Consider the following 20,035-nt stretch of genomic DNA (forward strand, 5'->3'; position numbering starts at 1 on the left):
AGCTATTAAGAGCTCTTAAAATCTCTCACTATGATCATGGACTTATCAATTTCTCCCTAGAATCTGTCAATTTTTGCATTATTTGGAGGTCACTGGGTGAATATACGATCAAAATTGGTATACCCTCCTGGTGAACTACCTATTGTCCCCACCCCCATTATGTAGTGACCACTTTATCCCTAATAATAAATGCTTTCTGCACTAAAGGCTAGGTTCTCTGATTATTAAAGTTATACCAACGGTCCTTGGTATAACTGGCCTGAAATATTTTTCTATTCTTTACTTTCAACCTTTCTGTGTTCTTACATTAAATGTAGCTCTTAAAAATAGTATATGGCTGGATTATACTTTAAGACCAGTGTGGCAATGTCGGAATCGACTGGACGGCAGTGGTTTTTTTTTTTTTTTTTTGGTGGCAATTTGTCTTTTTAAGTGGTAAGCTTAGTCCATCTACCTTTATTATGATTTCCCATATAACTGTATTCATTTACAGCCTTATTTTGTGCTTCCTATTTACAATACTTTTTCTTTGCCTATTTTGCCCTTGTTTCTTCATTCTACTGGATCATTCAAGTTTTACTGAGTCACCCCTTTTTCCTCTATGGTTTGGAAACTATACATTCTATTTCCTCTTTTTTAGTGAGTAACCAAAAAAAAAAACCAAACCCGCTGCCATCAAGTTGATTCCAACTCACAGTGACCCTATATAGCGAGTAGAACTGCTCCACAGGGCTTCCAAGGCTGTAAATGTTTACAGAGTAGAACTGCCCTTGTTCAGTATCTTTTTTTGAAAGGAGCCCTGGTAGCGCCCAGCTGCTACCTGAAAGGTTGGTGGTTAGAACCCACCCAGCCGCTCCATGGGAGGAAGGCCTGGCGATCTACTCGCATAAAGATCACAGCCTAGAAAACTCTACGAGGCAATTCTATTCTGTCACATGGGGTTGCTTTGAGTCAAAAGGTGGCTTGACGGCACCTAAAAATGACGATATAAAAATATATAATTATAATGCTTTTTACATTTCTAACATACATACTTGACCTGATTTTACCAATACCCCTCACCTCCTCCCCAACAGTAGAAGAACCAGAGAAGGCCTTGACTCCAGTCCTCTTCTACTGACATAACTCTACATATGCTCTACTCGTTCTTTCCACCTTGGTGCAACTTCCCTACCCCTACCCTCCACGTACCCGGACTAGTGGCTGTCTTGTTCCAGGTACCTGATGCTTACTTGTTTAAATTTACCCAAATGTTTACCAATTTATTTGCTCATCACTGCTTCTTGCATCTCACTCTTTCATTCTGAGTCTTCTTTCTTTCTAAAGTAATCCTTGACTAGTTCTTCCAGCAAAGGTCTGTCCTTGATAAACTGAGTCCATAAAGCCATGAAAAAATGTATTTCACCCTTATTCTTCGTTGATAGATTTAAGTGAGTACAGAATTCCAGGTGAGGGGAGTGACTAAGACCAGAGGCATTAAGCTAACCTGGACAGATATTCTCACTGCTTTGAAAATATTTTGTCTCCTGGCTTTTGTTGTTACTGTGTAGAAGCATACTTTAAGTCAATTTCTTGCTGCTTTATAACACTAAAAAATCCCACTGCCATCGCTTCGATTCTGACTTACAGCAACTACACAGGACAAAGCAGAGCTGTCTCATAGTGTTTCCAAGGCAGTTATCTTTACGGAAACAGATCACCACATCTTTCTCCTGTGGAGTGGCTGGTACGTTTGAACTGAAGACCTTTTGGTTAGTATCTGAGTGCATAACCACTGTGACGCCAGGGCTCCTTTCCTTTATAATACCTGCTTAAAATCTGAGAGCTTTTAAGATCCATCTTTGGCGTTCTAAGGGTTGAACAAAATATTTTTAAGGTATGCATTTATGTTTAATTGATTTTATTCAGGCTCTTTGTAGTTTCTGAATTTGATAAGTAGTGATTTTCATCAATCCTGGAAAGCCCTTTGACTTTAGTTCTTTGAAAACCGTCTCGCACTATTCTTTCACGATAGAACTCCTACTTGGACCTCGATCTCTTCGTGCTGCCATTCGGAAAAACTCCTCAGACATCTGCTCCACTTTACTAATTCTCTCTTCAACTAAGTCTAACCAGCTCTGTAATAAGTCCTTTGAATTATTCTATTTGTTTTTTTCAAGTCTGCCTGGTATTTTTTTTTCTATTTTTATTACCTTTTTTTATACCTTTAATAGTGATTTCATACTACGAATTCATCTTTAGCGGGGCTTAACAGTGGAAATCCTATATAAGCTGAGTTGTGGGCTTGTTTCTAAAGAGCTGTTTTATCTTTGCTTCAACTAAGGCCCCAGGGAAATCAGCATCCAAGCATTAAGTTTTATAATAGGCATGGCCTCCTGTTATAAACTCTCAGAAGAGACTTTTACTCACTGGCTTCAGGACAAAATAGATAAGCTCTCACAACATGCCATCCCTCAGTGCCACTGGGCAGACACTTTTTCTAGTGTGAGAAGAAGCTCAGTTTCCAATCCCTACCTTAACCCATTGCTGTTGAGTCCATTCTGACTCATAACAACCCTATAGGACAGGGCAGAACTGCCCTATAGGGTTTCCAAGGCTGTAATCTTACATACGCAGACTGTCACATCTTTCTCCTGAAGAGTGGATGGTGGGTTCGAACCACAGACCTTTTGGTTAGCCCCTGAATGCTTTAACCACCGTGCCACCAGGGCTCCCTGTTCCTACCTTAGACAAGCCCAAAACTGACAAAGATGATTTTGGCCCCACTCACACTCCACGGTCCGTTTACTCCCAGTCACCCCATCACCCCACGATTATGGCCTCTGGCAACCTCTTTTACTGCCTAGTAAACTCAGCTATGCTTTTTAAAGAATGTTTATCAACTTTACCTAACATTTTTAAGTGTTTGGAGAAGAGTTTTCAGATTGTCTAATCTAAAATTTTAAGTGTAATCTCTGACTTTTTTATCCAAAGGAACTAAGAGAAAATGCAGTAATTTATTTCATGTTATAAGAGAATGGAAATACAGTGCCCTCCTACTTTAAAGAAACAATGCCACTCATTTTAAAGAAGGATTGAAACCCTGAAAATAGAAATGTATTCTATTATAAGCCTTTGTGTATTATCAGGCATTTCAGATTCAATTTCTGTGCCTGAGGAAAAAAAATAAAGAACTGACATGTTTTTGTGTTTCTCCAAAATTACTGTCTTTGGAACCCTAGGCACTTAAATAGACCTAGATCTTCTGAGAGCTTACAAGAAGCGTACAGGCTTTACCTTATTAATGAAGATAGCATGTCTAGAAGGTAGGAGTAAAAAATCCTGACTTCTCAGAATGAACACGAACAATTAAGGTGTGCTAGCCCAGAAGAGAATCCTTAGGCACTGCTTCCAATTAAACCTTAGCTTTTATATCAACAAGTACTCAATAAGTGTTTGCTGAATAAACGGTCTCCCATATATCACATCAGCATAGTATTCACTAATTTATATGGTTGCCCTCTAAAGACTAAATCTAAACAGAAATTCATAGGTAGCCCTGAGAATGAAAAATAATGAATGCCATGGCATAAACAGTATACAGAACACTACCAACAACGCACAAATGCCATAAGAGAAACTAGATAACTGGGATCTCCTAAAAATCAAACACCTATGCTCATCCAGACTTCACCAAAAGGGTAAAAAGATTACCTACAGACTGGAAAAACTTTTTAGCTATGACATTTCCGATCAGCGCCTGATCTCTAAAATCTACATGATGCTGCAAAAACTCAACTACAAAAAGACAAATAAACCAATTAAAAAAATGGGCAAAGAATATGAATAGGCACTTCACTAAAGAAGACATTCAGGTAGCTAACAGATACATGAGGAATGTTCATGATCATTAGCCAATAGAGAAATGCAAACCAAAACTACAATGAGATTCCATCTCACTCCAACAAGGCTGGCGTTAATCCAAAAAACACAAAATAATAAACGTTGGAGAGGTTGTGGAGAGACTGGAACACATACACCGCTGGTGGGAATGTAAAATGGTACAACCACTTTGGAAATCGATGTGGCGCTTCCTTAAAAAACTAGAAGCAGGACTACCACACGATCCACCAATTCCACTCCTTGGAATATATCCTAGAGAAATAAGAGCCTTTACATGAGCAGATATATGCACACCCATGTTCACTGCAGCACTGTTTACAACAGCAAAAAGATGGAAGCAACCAAGGTGCCCATCAACAGATGAATGGATAAATTATGGTATAGTCACACAATGGAATACTATGCATCGATAAAGAACAATGATGAATCCGTGAAACACTTCATAACATGGAGGAATCTGGAAGGCATTATGCTGAGTAAAATTAGTTGCAAAAGGACAAATACTGTATGAGGCCACTATTATAAGAACTCGAGAAACAGTTTAAACAGACAAGAAAATATTCTTTGATGGTTACGAGAGTGGAGAGGGCAGGGGGAGAGAGAGGTATTCGCTAATTAGATAGTAGACAAGAACCATTTTACGTGAAGGGAAAGACAACACACAATACAGAAGAGGTCAGCACAACTGGACTAAACCAAAAGAAAGAAGTTTCCTGAATAAACCAAACACTTTGAAGGCCAGTGTAGCAGGGGCAGAGGTTTGGGGACCACGGTTTCAGAGGACACTAGGTCAACTGGCATAACAAAATCTATTAAGAAAACATTCTGCATCCCACTTCAGAGAGTGACGTCTGGGGTCTTAAACACTAGCAAGCAGCCATCTAAGATGCATCAATTGGTCTCAAGCCACATGGAGCAAAAGACAATGAAGAACACCAAAGACACAAGGGAATTATGAGCCCAAGAGACAGAAAGGGCCACATAAACCAGAGACTACATCAGCCTGAGACATGAAGAACTAGATGGTACCCGGCTACAACTGATGACTGCTCTGACAGGGAACACAAAAGAGAACCCCTGAGGGAGCAGGAGAGCAGTGGGATGCAGACCTCAAATTCTCATAAAAAGACCAGACTTAATTTTCTGACTCAGACTAGAAGGACCCTGGAGATCATGGTCCCCAGACCCCCTGTTAGCCCAAGATGGGAACCATTCCCAAAGCCAACTCTTCAGACAGGGATTGGACTGGATTATGGGATAGAAAATGATACTGGTAAGTGAGCTTCTTAGACCAAGTAGACACATGAGACTATGTGGGCAGCTCCTGTCCAGAGGGGGGACAAGACGGCAGAGGAGTTCAGAAGCTGGCTGAATGGACATGAAATTATAGAGTGGAGAGAAGGAGTATGCTGTCTCATTAGGGGGAGAGCAACTAGGAATATATAGCAAGGTGTACATAAGTTTTTGTATGAGAGACTGACTTGATTTGTAAACTTTCACTTAAAGCACAATAAAAAAATTTTTTAAAATGCATGCCATATAGTCTTACACGTTTTTGGAGTTATTTCTTGTTTCTCACAATTTTTATGCTATTGTCTTTTGAGTTTATGCTATTATCTTTTATATTCTGCAAGGGAATTTTTTTTTTTTCCAGCAACCTTGCCAAGCTCATAATAATTCAAGTAACACATCTGTAGATGTTTTTGAATTTTCTACATATATAAGCCTATGAGTGACAGTTTTGTTCTTTTTTCCTCAATCTTAATACCTTCTTCATTTTTCTTGCCTCCTGCAATAGGGTATGACCTACAACACAGCGCTGAAGAGAAGGAACGATAGCGCGCATCCTGGTTTTCCTGATCCCAAAGGGAACGAACGCTTCAAGATGTTTGTAAAACAGCAACCATCCAAGGTAAGACAACTGGTTTCCAACCACCTGGAACAACAGTGGAGGGAAAGTCAGGAATAATTAAAAAAAAAAAAAAAGGAGCAACAGTGGAGGGAAAGTCAGGAATAGGAGGAGGATATAGACTGTGTGACTAATTGCCTCCATGAATAAACTGCCTTCTCTGCCATGAGACCAGACGAGAACTGGGCGGTGCATCCAGCTACCATCACTGAACATTTTGATCAAAGATTCTGTAGACGAATCCTGATCAAAAGGGGACAATTCGGAACAGAATTTCAAATTCTCATGGACTCTAGACTTCCTGGAGCCATGGGGGCTGGATAAGCCCCTGAAACTATTGCCCTGAGATAATCTTTAAACTTTAAACCCAAAATATCCCCTGAAGTCTTCCTGAAACCAAATAGTTTAGCTTAAAAAAACCAGTAAAAAATGTCTGCCTTGAATATTATGCTCTGAAGAACTATCTGTATCAGATCAAATTGACAACATCAACTCAAAGGATTAGACAGGCCCTTAGGGGGCATGAATTTATGTTAATGGGGGAGGAACAACCCAGAAAAGGAGGGTGAGAATAGTTGTGCAACTTGAAGAATGTAATCAGTGTCACTGAATTATACATGCAGAAACAGCTTATTCTCAACAAAATAAAATTTTTAAAAAAGGAAAATAAAAATTAAAAATATATATTTACAATAGGATTTATAGAGAGATCCTTTATCAGGTTAGAGAAGTTGCTTTTTATTCCTAGCTCGCCGTGAACAGATGTTGAATTTCGCCAATACTTTTTCTGCATTTGTTAAGATAATCGTGTTACTCTCCTGTAATTTGTCAGCATGGGAGATGAACATAAACTTATTTTTTATTGTTAAACCAAGTTTGCATTCCTAGGATAAATACAATTTAGTCATTTTTTTATACTGCTGGGTTTGGTTTGTATTTTCAGGTATGAGATTGATCATTTTCTTTTCTGTTACGATTCTTGTCAGGTTTTATAACAAGGTTGGCTGGCATCAAAATGAGTGGAGAGTATCCCATCTTTTTCTACTAATTTTTTTTTTTTTAAAGAGTTTGGTTCAACTGGAATGCTCATTCTTTAAATGTTTAGTAGAGCTAACCACGCTTGGTATTTTTTATGTGAAGACTACAGATCCAAAGTCTTTATTAATTACAGAACTATGCAGGTTTTCTCTCTCTTCTTGGTTCCTTGTTAGTAACTTATTTTTGTAGAAATCTATGTTGTCAGAACTTGCAAAATTATTGCTATTACTTTCTATTATTTTTTCTTTGACCTATAAATACTAGAATTACACATTACAAAAATTTCCAAACACAAGATTTTCTATTTATCTTTTTATTCATATTTCTAGTTTAATTGTTCTGTGTAATTTCAATTCCTTGGCATTTGTTGAAACTTAAGGCCCTGGATATGGGCAATCTTTGAAAAATTTCCATAAGTGCTTTAAAGAATATACACTGGTGGGCTGCAGCATTTCATTTATACATGGTCACATGTGGGTACATTTCTGTTTTGTTCAAAAGTTCTAATCCTTATTGATTTTTGTCTGCTTAGCTGTCAATTACTGAGAGAAATGTGCTAAAATTCTCACTATAATTATAGATTAGACCATTTCTCATGGTTTATCAATTTTTTTAGACTATATTAATAGATACACAGAAAGTTAAAATTGCCCTATTTTCTAGCTGACTTGAACTTTTATTATGAAGTGACCTTCTCTCTCTGTAATGCTTTTTTTGCCATAAAGTCTATTTTATAGAACATTAATAGAACCACACTGGTTTTCTTTAAAAAGTATTTCCATGATATATATATTCTTTACTCTTTCAGTTTCATCCTTTCTATCCCTTGTAAACAGCCCAAAAGTTGAATTTTAAAAATCCAGTTACGATATCTTTATGTTTTAACCAGCATACCCGGTCAGTTTAGATTTCATATGAATGCCGACATGTTTGGGTTTTAATCCCATCCGCTCTGGGTTTCTTTCGGTCTTTCTGATCTCATTTTGGATTGTTTTAAAATCATTCCAATTTCCCCCTCTATTGTTTCTATTCATTAGTAATTACCTTTAAAAAACAACAGCATGCAAGTTCACCAAGTTCCAAGTTAAAACACAGCTTTTACCTCCTCCACTAATTCCATTACCCCTTCCAACTCAGACATTATTTTCATGTATTTAATTCTATCCTTTTTTAGCCACCCCCCCCCCCAATATTATTATTTTACATTTGTTTAGATTTTGCCAAATACTTACCACCCTCTTTACTCTTCACTGGAAACCCTAGGGGGCAGGTCTACCGTCCTATAGGGTCGCTATGAGTCAGACGTGACTCCTCAGAAACAGGTTTGGTTTTTTTGGTTTTACTCTTCATTAGAAGCCCTGGTGGCACAGTGGTTAAACAGCTCGGCTGCTAACCGAAAGGCTGGTGGTTTGAACCCACCCAGCTGCCGGGAAGATACGGCAGTCTGCTCTCAGGAAGACTTAACAGCCTTGGAAACCCTATAGAGCAGTTCTACCCCGTCCTATAGGGTTGCCGTGAGTCGGAATTGCCTTGATCCAACAAAAACCAAACCTGTTGCCGTCGAGTCAATTCTGACTCATAGTGACCCTACAGGACAGAGTAGAACTGGCCCATACGGTTTCCAAAGAGTGCCTGGTGGACTCAAACTACCAACCTTTTTGTTATTAGCAGCTGTAGGTCTTTACTACTATGCCACCAGGGTTTCCAAATGACTGGACAGCAGTGGGTTTTTGGTTACTCTTCATTGCTTCTCACATCTCACTCTTTCCACCTGGCATCACCTTCCTTCCACCTGAAGAACATCCTTGAGCGTTTCCTTTAGCAAAGATCTATCAGTAATTAACTGCCTTGGTTTTTGTTTGTCTTAAAATCCTCTTCACCCTCCTCACTCTTGATTTCTGCCTCTGGTTGCTGTGTCACTATACTGCCAACATGTGGATTCATTTTCATTTATTCTGCTTGAGTTGTTTGGTTTTTTCTTTCTTTCTCCCTTAATGAGGTCTCATCCATTCTGGAAAATTCTCAGTATCTCTTTAAAATTTGGCTATATATCCTATGATCTCTCTCCTCCCCTCCTGGAACCCCAGGAGGTATACTTCTCAGTCTGTCCTCCCTGAGTCTTAACTGGTCTTAGAAATTACCCATTCATGTGGTTCTCTAAGATGATTTCTGTACGTTTCTTTTGCTCTATCTTCCAGTTCACTACTTCTCCTCAGTTGTGTCTCATCTGCTGGTAAACTTACCTGCTGGATTTTTAATTCTATTAAACTTTCCACGTCTAGAAGTTGTACCTAGTTCCTTTTTCAAATGTGCCAGGTTACTTTAAACCTGGTAAGCGCCACCATGTTTTATATTATAATCTGTGCTAACTACATTAAAAACAGCTCTATTTCTGCTGGCCCTCATTCCCATTGCCGTCCACCTTCTGTGTTTAGTTATTCCTAACTATAGACAGCTCATTTTCCTTTGAAATTTACACCTGAGGATTCTCTGAGCCTAGGGCAAAGGTGCAGGCCTTCAAAGATCTGCTTGCTTCTGACTGGCCCAGAGGCACTATCTGTCCAGGTGGATTCTAAAATAAAGACCCTCACAGTGGTCTGCATGAGGGACAACTTCTGGGTAAGACTTCTCAGTGTGTTCTCTCCCTCCCACCCCGGCTCTGCAATGCACCAGGTCAACTTTCTTTTTAGGATCCTAGGAGGAAGGGAGATAAGCTTATCTCTGATTCACCCTGAATATATAGTAGCCCTCTGGGTCCCAGCTCTAAGAGGGGTGAGGGGTGTCTCCCATTGACACTATTAGTTCTCCAGGTCACCAAATGCCCTCGGGGATGGCTCACCCTCCTGGGTTACTTTTTTCATTGAAATTTTGGCTCTTCACTATCTTCCTCAGTATCTTCTGAGCCATTTAATGATTTTCAGAAGGTATTCTTTTTATCTGTTACCTAGTCCCAAGTCAGGAGACTGGCCCAGATTACCCACCCCCTACCATGTTTAAAACAAACCCATTGTCATCCAGTGGATTCCAACTCATAGCGACCCATGTTTAAGCTACTGTTGAGACTGCTGTCACTTGGAGCCAAATGAAGTATCAACCAACAAACCTCTTAAAGAGAAAAACAGTATCATCACGCTATGACACAGGATGGCTGGCTGTGCAGAGAGGTTTCCCAGTCTAAACACGGCCATACCTCAACCCCGGGAGGAGACAGCAGTGTCACACACCACCCAGCACCCAGGCTGTGTACCAGGCAGGGAGTCCAGGAGGTGGGCGGATCTTCAGATTAGAGGCATGTGGGCCAGGGCTGAAGGAGGTCTGACTTTTGTTCCTTTGTTTTTAAGAAATCCACTTACTAACACTCCTTACGGGGAGAAGTCTGATGAAGAGCTCAATCTTGAGATCGAAGCTCTGTTGAAATCCCCCCTTCCACTACCTTTAAGCTATGATGTGTGGCTAAGAGCCCACAACAGCTCCCCGCCAATAAAATCTGACCCTGCATCCTCTTTCACAAGCCCTTTGCAAAGACCCACGTTTGATTCATGGATTCCCTGGGCCAAGCACTCCCATCTCCACAACAAAGGAGAGCTTCAGCATGAGTTATTTTTTATTTATCATCAGTGGTAACTCAAACTTCATTCCAGTTCCTTTTTTAAAGTCAACCATTTTGTAATATACCCTAAGCCCTCAAACATTGCTGGTGAGAACATAAATTAGTACAAGCACTTTGGGAAAAAAGCCTGGCACTCTCTTCTAAAGCTGAGCATATACCTTCTTCTGGTCCTGCATTTCCACTCGTAGGCACAGACTCAATAGAAATGAGTACAATGTTCACCAAAAGACAGAGGCGAGAATGCTTAGGGTAGCATTATTTATAATAACCCCAAAGTGGAAGTTCTCCAAGTATCCGTTTACAGTCAACTGGATAAAGTGTGATATGGTCACACACTGGAGTACTACGTAACAATGAGAATGAAGGAATGAATGAACTATAGCTACCCCAAAGACATGGATGAATGTTGAGCGAAAGACACTAAAGAGTATGTACCGTAAGATTCCATTTACGTAAGGTTCAAAGGCAGACAAAACTAGCCCTTGATGTTAGCAATCAGAAGACCAGTTACCCTTGTGGCCGGACAGCAACTGGAAGAGGGGCACAGAGGAGGTTCTTGGGGGAAGGGATGGGAATGCTGTCCCTTGGTCTGCTGGTAAAACACAGGTGTTAGTTTGTGGAAACATACTGAGCTATAGACTCACGATAGTGCATTTTTCTGTAAATACATTTACTTCAGTAAAGAGTTAAATACATGGATGTCGTCTTTGGTCAGAAAACATATCACGTGAATCTTCAAGGAGAAACACCTTTAACGCCTGAAGAATCTCTGCTATGGGACACTTTTAGTGCTGCCACTGCCCAGGTCTCATATTACTGTTCCCTCCCGCGAGAGGAAATAGCTAGGACCTAGGTCGAGGTCGGTAGGTGTCTTCTTGACCAGGGCGGTGACTTAACAGTGCCACAGACTTTGTTCTGCCACGTGACCACATCAAATGCACTATTCTCACATCCCTTTTAAAATCTCACACTGCACAGAGTAAAATATATGTACCTCCAACTTCAGAGACTAATGAGACTTCTCAGCAAGTTTTTCAGTAATTCATTACTCTTTGGCATTGATGCCTTCCCTCAATCACTGTGACTACTATCAAATTAAGAAAATTACAGGTTTTTTTCCTAATGACTACAAATACCTGGAACAAACAAAATAAAAAATGTATTTAACAGTAGAGAAATTGCACCTAATTCCTATTCAGGATCAGTCTTAATTTGGAAAAAAAAAATTGTTTTTGATTTGACTGTTCTGTACATTTTAGTTACCGAACGAGAGAAGTCTCAGGAAAACATACCACCTGGGTTTGGAGCCAGAACACGGCTCTTTCACCTTTCCTCACTGAACGAGTGGGCCACACCGGCCCATCAGGAAGGGCTGGGATCTGGGTTTACTTTTCTTTGCCTGAAAGCAAAATAAGAGAGGAAAGAAAAGAAGGGAGCTAGGCCTGGAATCAACCAGCCTGCCCGGATCATTTCCCTCCACCTCACCAGGCTGTCACGCAGAAGTCCTCCCAGAGAAAGAAAACTGCCAGAGGGAAGGCAGATTAACTTTACCAATTGCTCTTACTCCTTAGTCTGACAACGTTCAGCCACAAGGAGAGAGAAGGTAATGTCAACTAAAGAAAGGAATTCTCCCTCCTACCACTAAGGCAACACTTTTTGCTCACTGAACACAAAGCCCACCTCTTTTCACAGCAAGCCAGCAACACTGTTTACACCAAAAATAACGCTTTGTTTCCTGGTGACTGTGTCCTCACCAGTATCTCCCTTACTCTGACAGCCCACCAAATGCTTGTCAGTTGCACCCGGAAAAAAAGGATGTTCCTGCCGTTCTCCCCGGAACCGTGAGAGCACCTGGGAAGGGCCCAGTCCCTACATGGTGCTGCAGGGACATGGCAGATGCATGCAGGTGGTCTGGAGATGGAGGGCACCTGCCCCGGGATAGCAAACACCCAGCCGTGCCCTGGGGTCCTTCAAGCCCCAGGTCCCAGCGGCATACAGCCTTGACAGTGCCCTTCACGCGTGCTACTGTCAGTTTTTCAACTGAAACCAAGGGGCAGGTCACCCAAAAATCACTTGCATTTGGCTCTGGAATATGCTTTTGTATTTATATTTGATGTTCTAGGAACCCAGACTATTTCAGACTAAATAGTAAGATGTGCGCAGAACACACACTCTAGAAAATCACCTCTCCATGAGCTCAGCAAAGATGGGCATCTGCTGTGTGCCAGTCACTACTAAAGGCAGTCAGCAATTTTCGGCAGCTCAGCTGGCCATCCCCTGGGTGCTTTCTAGCCCCTCCTCGCTCTCTGATGCTGGGGTAAACAGTGCCTCCCAGTGTTACCAACACCCAAGCAGGTAACATATGTTAGGCTCAGAGGCTGGTGAACCAGAGCGCGTGCCCTGCCCAGAGAGCGTGTCCAGTCAGTGGCTGCCACACAAGAAAGCAGACCTGATATAGCCAGAAACTCCCACTTTCCCAAAAGAACTTAAAATCTAGATTTTTAATGGGGGGGCGTGGAACTCCATTTTTAAATGGTATTTCAATTGTTTAATGGCCTGGGGTTGGCCAAACAACACACAGGTGCAGGCCAAGTTCAAGCCACGCCAGGTGCCAGTTTGGAGGCAGTCTTGAGACAGCCTACGGCAGGCCTACACATTCACACCTTGCTGGGGCAGCGGCACAGAATTACAGGTTTAAGATCATCTTTTATTCCCACTTTTGAGTCAGCATATAATATTCGTTATCACTAGTTATTACTATACCTAGCTGATATCTTCCAGCACATTCTCTGTGGGTCTCCTCTCTGACCAATGAGAGATTCTCAGCTGCTCATCATTCCAGGCACTTTTTAAAAGTTAACTTTGGCTGCACGTTGTCCCGTAGAGTACTAAAATGAGTCCACTAGTACAACTAAGAATTCAAAAAATGCTTCCCAAATACTATCAAATAGATCCTTTCAAAGTTACATGTAGTATAACCAAAAAAAAAAAAAAAGCCAACCCCATTGCCATTGAGTTGATTCCGACTCACAGCGACCCTATAGGACAGAGTAGAGCTGCCCCATAGTTTCCAAGGAGCACGTGGCAAATCGGAACTGCTGACCTTTTAGCAGCCGTAGCATTTACTCACTAAGCCACCAGGGTTTCCACTACGTAGTATAACCAAAAAAAAAAAACACCAAACCCATTGCCATCGAGTCGATTCCAACTCATAGTGACCCTATAGGACAGAATAGAACTGCCCCACAGAGTTTCCAAGGAGCACCTGGCGGATATGAACTGCTGACCTTTTGGTTAGCAGCCGTAGCACTTAACCACTATGCCACGAGAGTTTCCTACGTAGTATTACAGAGCCCTGCGAATAGCCACTGACCCCAGAAAACAATTTATGCCAGCCCAGTATGAAAACTCCAGCATATCAGAATGTGTATGGTTTGAGGTTTGGCAGCTATAACAAGCTTGCCAAAATAATCTAATTTTTTATAAATTAAACTTGCTTCCCACTGCTAGACAGGGAGAGATACATGTTACTTATGGCGCTTAAAAGAAACACAACAGGTATGTTTGGTTTTCAGACTTGGGAGTCTAGCTGCCTGTTTCAGGAGACTCATTCAGAATTTATTTGCCTAAGAAAACAGTCTCAAGGAAGCCCCTGAGTTAATTTTCCATAATGCTAAATGGCCCTGCTTACCCAGGCTCTTTCATTTAGAATTAAATATTTACTTTCCCTACAAGCCATATGCTTTCCACTTAATATCTATTTATTTTCCATGTTTGTTACATCTGGCCATTTTGATGCTGCTGGCATTAGGTGAAAATCTCTCCTGGGCAGGGTCACTGTCTGTGCTATATTCCGACTCCCTCATCTTCTCTTGGTGTAGAACATACAATACACACACAAAGCGGGAATAACGCTTTCTAAAGGTAAGACCTTGTTGGGTTGAACTGTATGAACTGGTCAACTGTTTCTGACCTACAAAACGGGCAGCTTCATATGGGTCGATGTAACGTTTCTAAACGATCGAGAAAAACAGAGACTTGTATGTTTAGAGAACAAGAGCTACCTCGAGACTAGGGCTGAGCAAGAGAACTTTCTGGGATGAGAGAAGTGATCTAAATCTGTGCTGACCAATAAGTGGTTATTGAACACTAGTAATGGCGGCTAATGTGACTAAGAAACTGAACTTTTAACGTTGTTTTACATTTAAATGTAAAATAGCCTCACGTGGCCAGAGGCTACATACTGGACAGCACAGTTCTAGACTATAGCTTCTTTGGGCAAGAACTAGGTTCTCTCTCACTTGTTTGTATTTACAGTGTTCCAAGGCCCAGCAAACGGTAGGCATGTGAAAATTAACAGTGCCTTCTTTCATTGCCACATTTTCAACTCACTCCTCGCCTTCCTTCTATTAAAGTCCAACACTTCTGTGTCCTCCCTCACGTAATTACTGTTCCGGGAAAAGTGGAATTAAACAGCTCTGCAGGCAAACCTTTGGAAGGCCGTGCCCATATCACCTGGCAGCTGGCCTGATTATCACCTGACCTGCCAGGCCTCAGCACTCTCATCCACTGCATGGAAACAACCATACCTGTCTCATAGGGTGAGGTTGTCAAGAGGCCTAAATTCACATCAAAGTCGTAGAATCAGGTTCTATAACTGTGAATTTTAAAAATCAAGTTGGCTCCTACCAGGATGGGTAAGATAAAAAGCAGAAAATAACAAATGTTGGCAAAGATGTGGGGAAACTGGAACCCTTACTCATTGCTTGTGGGGAATACAAAAAAGTACAGCTGTTGTGGAAAACTGTGTAGCAGCTCCTCAAAAAACTAAAAATAGAACTACCATATGACCCAGCGGCGAGGCTCCTAGGTATATACCCAAAAGACCTGAAAGGAGGGAACTCAGAGTCTTGTACACCAAGGTTCATTGCAGCACTATTCACAACAGCCAAAAGGTGGAAACAACCCAAGTGCTCATCAACAGATGCATGAATAAACAAAATATGGTACATACATACAATGGAATATTACTCAGCCGGTAGGAAAAATGAAGTCTTCGCAGATGCCACAAGATGGATGGAGCTGGAGGACATGAGTGAGAGAAATGTGACGGAGATGGAAGACATGCTGAGTGAAGTAAGTTAATCACAAAAGGACAAACATTGTATGACCTCACTTATATTAAAAAGGCAAACACACAGAGACCAAAGTTTACTAGTGGTTACCAGGGGTGGAAGGGATGAGGAAAGGGGGGGCGGGTAACCAGGGAAGGTTAACAGTGACAAAATTTCTCACTGATTAAGGGTAGTGTTGCACAGCTGATTATTGTTAATTGCTGTCAATAATGTCTATCAAACAAACAAACAAAAAAAACCCATTGCCACTGAGTCGATTCTGACTTATAGTGACCCTACAGGACAGAGCAGAACTGCCCCATAGAGTTTCCAAGGAGTGCCTGGTGGATTGAAACTGCCAACCTTTTGGTTAGTGGACACAGCACTTAACCACTACGCCACCAGGGTTTCCTCAGTAAGATATATACCTGTAAAAAGTTGAACTGTCAAAAGTTGTGTGATAGATATATTTACGACAATGACAAAAAAAGAGTAGTTGCTGAGGCTGCTTATGTACAACCAAAGACCTCGTGGGATTTGGTTCCTTGGTTTGGAGGTTTAGGGTAATGGTTTCATAGGACACCCCAGTTAACTGGCCTAATATATTTAGTGCTTCTGTTCCACCTCCTAGTTTGTTGTGTAGTGCCTGGGGTCTTAAAAGCTTGCAAACAGCCATCCAAGGCACAACAATTGGTCTCTATTCATCCGGAGCAACAGAGGAAGAAGGAGAGTCAGAAATAAGAGAAGGAAATGGAATGCATGGCTAATTGCCTCCATGAACAACTGCCTCCTTTACCATGAGACCAGGAGAACCGGATAGTGCCCAGCTACCATTACTGAACATTTTGATGAAAAATTCTATAGAAGAATTCTGATCAAAAGAAGGGAAATGCAGAAAAGAATTTCAAATGTTCATGGACTCTAGACCTCCTGGAGTCACGGAGGCTGGATGAACTCCTGGAGCTACTGACCCGAAATATGAAATAATCTTTAAACCTTAAACCAAAAATATCCCTTGAAGTCTTCTTAAAACCAAACAATAGTTTGGCTTAACTAGTAAAAAAAAAAAAAAAAAGACTGCCCCGAGCATTATACTCTCCTAAGAACTACCTGTACGGGATCAAATTGACAACAGTAACCCTAAAGATTAGATAAGAACCTTAGAGGGCAGTGAGTTTACATTAACGGGGAGGAACAACCCAGAAAAGGAGGCTGAGAATAGAGGCACAGCTCTGAAGAATGTAATCAGTGTCACTGAACAGCCACGTAGAGAGCTCAACTGGTGTATATTTTGCTGGGCATAGTCTCAACAAATAATATAAAATGAAAAAACCAAGTTGGCTCAGTTTCATTTATTCCAGCACAGCTGGGTAACTATAGAGAGTATTTTAACAAGTACAGCTGTCTATTTCACTTAGCAAATATTTATTGTGCATTACAGGCCAGGCCAGGCCGGGCCTTAACCACTGTGGGCCCAGGATGTACAAATACGGATAGTACAGTCTGTACCTTCCTAACTCTGACTGACCATTATCTCTTTCCTCCTGAAACTGGATTTTAGCAAAGAAAACCCCGGTGTCTCCAAAGAACTGACCCACTATGTGTCATTCATCTATTAATTAGAGCTCCCAGGGACAGAAGAACAAGTCAGAAGAATACGGGGTCCTAACACTCTGAAAAGGGGTTCCTGCTACTTAATAAACCAATATTCCAATTCTATCATTTGTATTCAGTCATTCAAACCAAATTTGGAACTAGTTAATTACTGCAGCCTGAGTGAGGGCTCATTTCGGCGAAGAGCATCAAACAGGACTCAAGGATTTAAGATTTATTCAAAACTCTCCTATCTGAATATCTCTCCCAAAAATTATTCCTGTGGCATGCATGGTATCACCTAACTTCATCTAACATCTTGAGAGGTTCAGAGGCTGATTCCTAACTATGAAAGAAAAGAGTTCTGTTAAAGCTCCATCAGCAGAACACCCTGCTTCCAAGATCCCTTTCTTACACTCCCCACAACTTGGTCTCCTCCCACAGGCGTGCACTGCTCCACGTAAAGACATAACCTACTTGGAGGTCTGCCCCCCCTCTTCTTCCTTTGCTTAACTAGAGAGACGTGGCATCTCCAAGACCTCAAAACCGGAAGCTTCTTTCTGAAAGGGAAACAGGTTGGCAGGCCACAGTGGGGCCGGCCTTTACAAAGTTCATAACCAAATGAAGACATCACCACAATACGGAGCACACGGTGGGGTCATGGAGTTTCTCTGGGTGTTAGATTAATGGGAAGTTAAGGCAAACTATGGCCAACAGAGAAATAGGAGGGAGGCAAGGGTGGCAAGGCTGCTCCCCAACTGAGTCGAGCTGGTGTAAAACTTGTAGTGGTCACTCCTGGAAGTCCTGGACAGAAGACATGGGCCTCCCGAGAACGGACACCCAGCAGTCACAGTTCTGAAGGGATCCCTAGCCTGGGATGTGAGGCTCAAATTGGTCCAAACTCCAGAAACTGCTATCCAGATGCCCCCTACCCTAAGGGTCCCAGGACACTGAACCAAGAGTGAAGCGAAAGGCTGCCAGGAACCTGGCTAGCCTTCTCCCAGGGGAGGTTTCTGGCAGCCCTCACAGTTTCATTTCCTTGGTGTTTCCCAGTCCCTCCTGACCTCAGACCTCCCTCTCAAAGGCAGTGATTGCCAAACTACCTTCTATTTGCACAAGATCCTAGTTTTTCCCAGCACTTCCCTCCTGTGAGTGGGTGGCACTATATCTCCAAAGTACAGATAAGCAAAGTGAGGTTCCAAGAGGTTAAGTGACTTGAGCAGAGCGGCAGAGTCAATAACGGTGGCATTCGGGGTAAATTCAGACCCTGTGCCTTCTGCAAGCCCTGCGCCCTAAAAACTCACCGCCCCCCCCGACCCCGTGAACAGCCTACGCTTGTTGACTACTGCCTACATGTGCTAGATCTTCAGAGCTTTTCTCTTAAGTTGAAATGATCAGTAATCCTGTTTTTTTTAAGACGAGGAAACGGAGACCAGGTATGAAACCACTTGGCCAAGGTCACCCTCTGCAGTGCGAGGACTTCAGAGTCTCTTAACTTTTACACCACAGAGCGCTATAGCTGACGATTTGTCATTTGGGGAGCGGGGTCCCTGAAGCATCTGGGATGCCCGGCCAGACCCAAGGGCTCTTCCCCAGGGCGCAGCCCCGGACAGCCCGGGAGGCTGGGGCGGGCGCCAGGTCGGGCGTCAGCGCTGTTGGCCGGCTCGGCCGGAGGTGCCCGCTTCCGACCGGCCCTGGCACCGCCGGTCCATTCATGCGGCCACGGGAGGGCCGGGCAGGGGCCGGGGTGCCTCGTACCCCCGCCGGCGCCCTCGCGCCGAGCCCCGCGCGGCCCCGCGGTGGAAACGGTGGCGCCGGCCCCGCCGCCAGGGGGAGCAGGGAGCCGCCTCCCGCACTCCGGGAAGTTGCCGCCGCGGCCTCCCGGACCCCGTAACGCACCCCCGGTCTCCGCGCGGCGCAGCCCGCAGCCCCGCGCCCCTGGCCCGCCTCGTCGGGGAGCCGCCGCGCCCCCCGAAGCGCGGCGAGGCCGCAGCCCGCAGCCGGGCGCGCACAGCCCGCCGGCCCCCCATTCAATCTCGCCTCCTCCCCACCGGCCTCCGCCGCCTTCCGCCCGCCCCCATCCCCCTCCGGCCGGACTCCAGGCCGGCAACGTCATCCGGCGGCTTCCCGAAGCTTAACCCCTTCCTCCGCCGGCTCTGCGCCGCCCCGCCCCGCCGCCAACTTTCTTCGCCCAACTTCGGAGCGCGGGGCCGGCCCGACGGCCAGGCCGGGAGGGAGGGGTCCCGCGTCGCGCCGCAGGCCACGGCGGTCCCCGACAGCGAGGGCGCGGGGCCGGCGGGGGGCGCGCTCGGCCGCCTCCCGGCACGGGGCTCGGCCAGCACACGCCCCTGCCCCCCGGCTCCGACCCCACGGCCCGCGGCGGCGGCGGCGGCGGCGGCGGCGGCGGGGGGCGGGCGAGCCGGCGCCGCCGGGGGAGGGGCCGCCACGGAGACGTGTCACCCGCGGCGCCGCCGGCCCAGTCCCGGCCCCGACGGCCTGTCCGCGCGCCGCCGCCGCCGCAGGGCCCGGCCAAGTTTCTTACCTGCAGCCGGAGACGCGGGAGGAAGAGCGAGAGGGCAGGAGCTGCCGCCGCCGCCGCGGAGCCGGGAGAAAGGAGTCGACCGAGTCTCCGGCGAGAAGCCGCCGCCGAGCAGCTGCAGGCACCACGACCCCGACGCCGCCCTCCCCGTCCGCCGTCCGCTCCGGCCGCTCGCTGGCTGCGTGCGCGCGTGTGGAGTCGTGGCACTTTCTGCCTCGGAGCTGGCGAACGGCCCCCTCCGCCGGGATCGCCGCCTCCTGCCTTCCCCACCCGGGCCAGCCATTCATCGGGCCGCCTCTCCCTATTGGCCCGCGCCCCGCCACTCCGACTGGCACCCGCCAGTCACGGCG

The 20,035-nt window shown here is 44.3% G+C and overlaps 1 protein-coding gene across 6 annotated transcripts in view; it reads right to left on the minus strand.

The window, feature by feature from the left end:
• Nucleotides 1–19,770, minus strand: part of RRBP1 (ribosome binding protein 1) — a 68,244-nt gene extending 48,474 nt beyond the window's left edge. For all 6 annotated transcript variants that reach the window (XM_049869944.1, XM_049869943.1, XM_049869942.1 and 3 more), the window contains exon 1: nucleotides 19,689–19,770. The gene's annotated coding sequence lies outside the window, so the exon portion shown is untranslated. The remainder of the gene's footprint in view (nucleotides 1–19,688) is intronic.
• Nucleotides 19,771–20,035: the final 265 nt, after the last annotated feature.

The sequence above is a fragment of the Elephas maximus genome, chromosome 25 (genome assembly GCF_024166365.1).
Source record: "Elephas maximus indicus isolate mEleMax1 chromosome 25, mEleMax1 primary haplotype, whole genome shotgun sequence".
NCBI lineage: Eukaryota > Metazoa > Chordata > Mammalia > Proboscidea > Elephantidae > Elephas > Elephas maximus.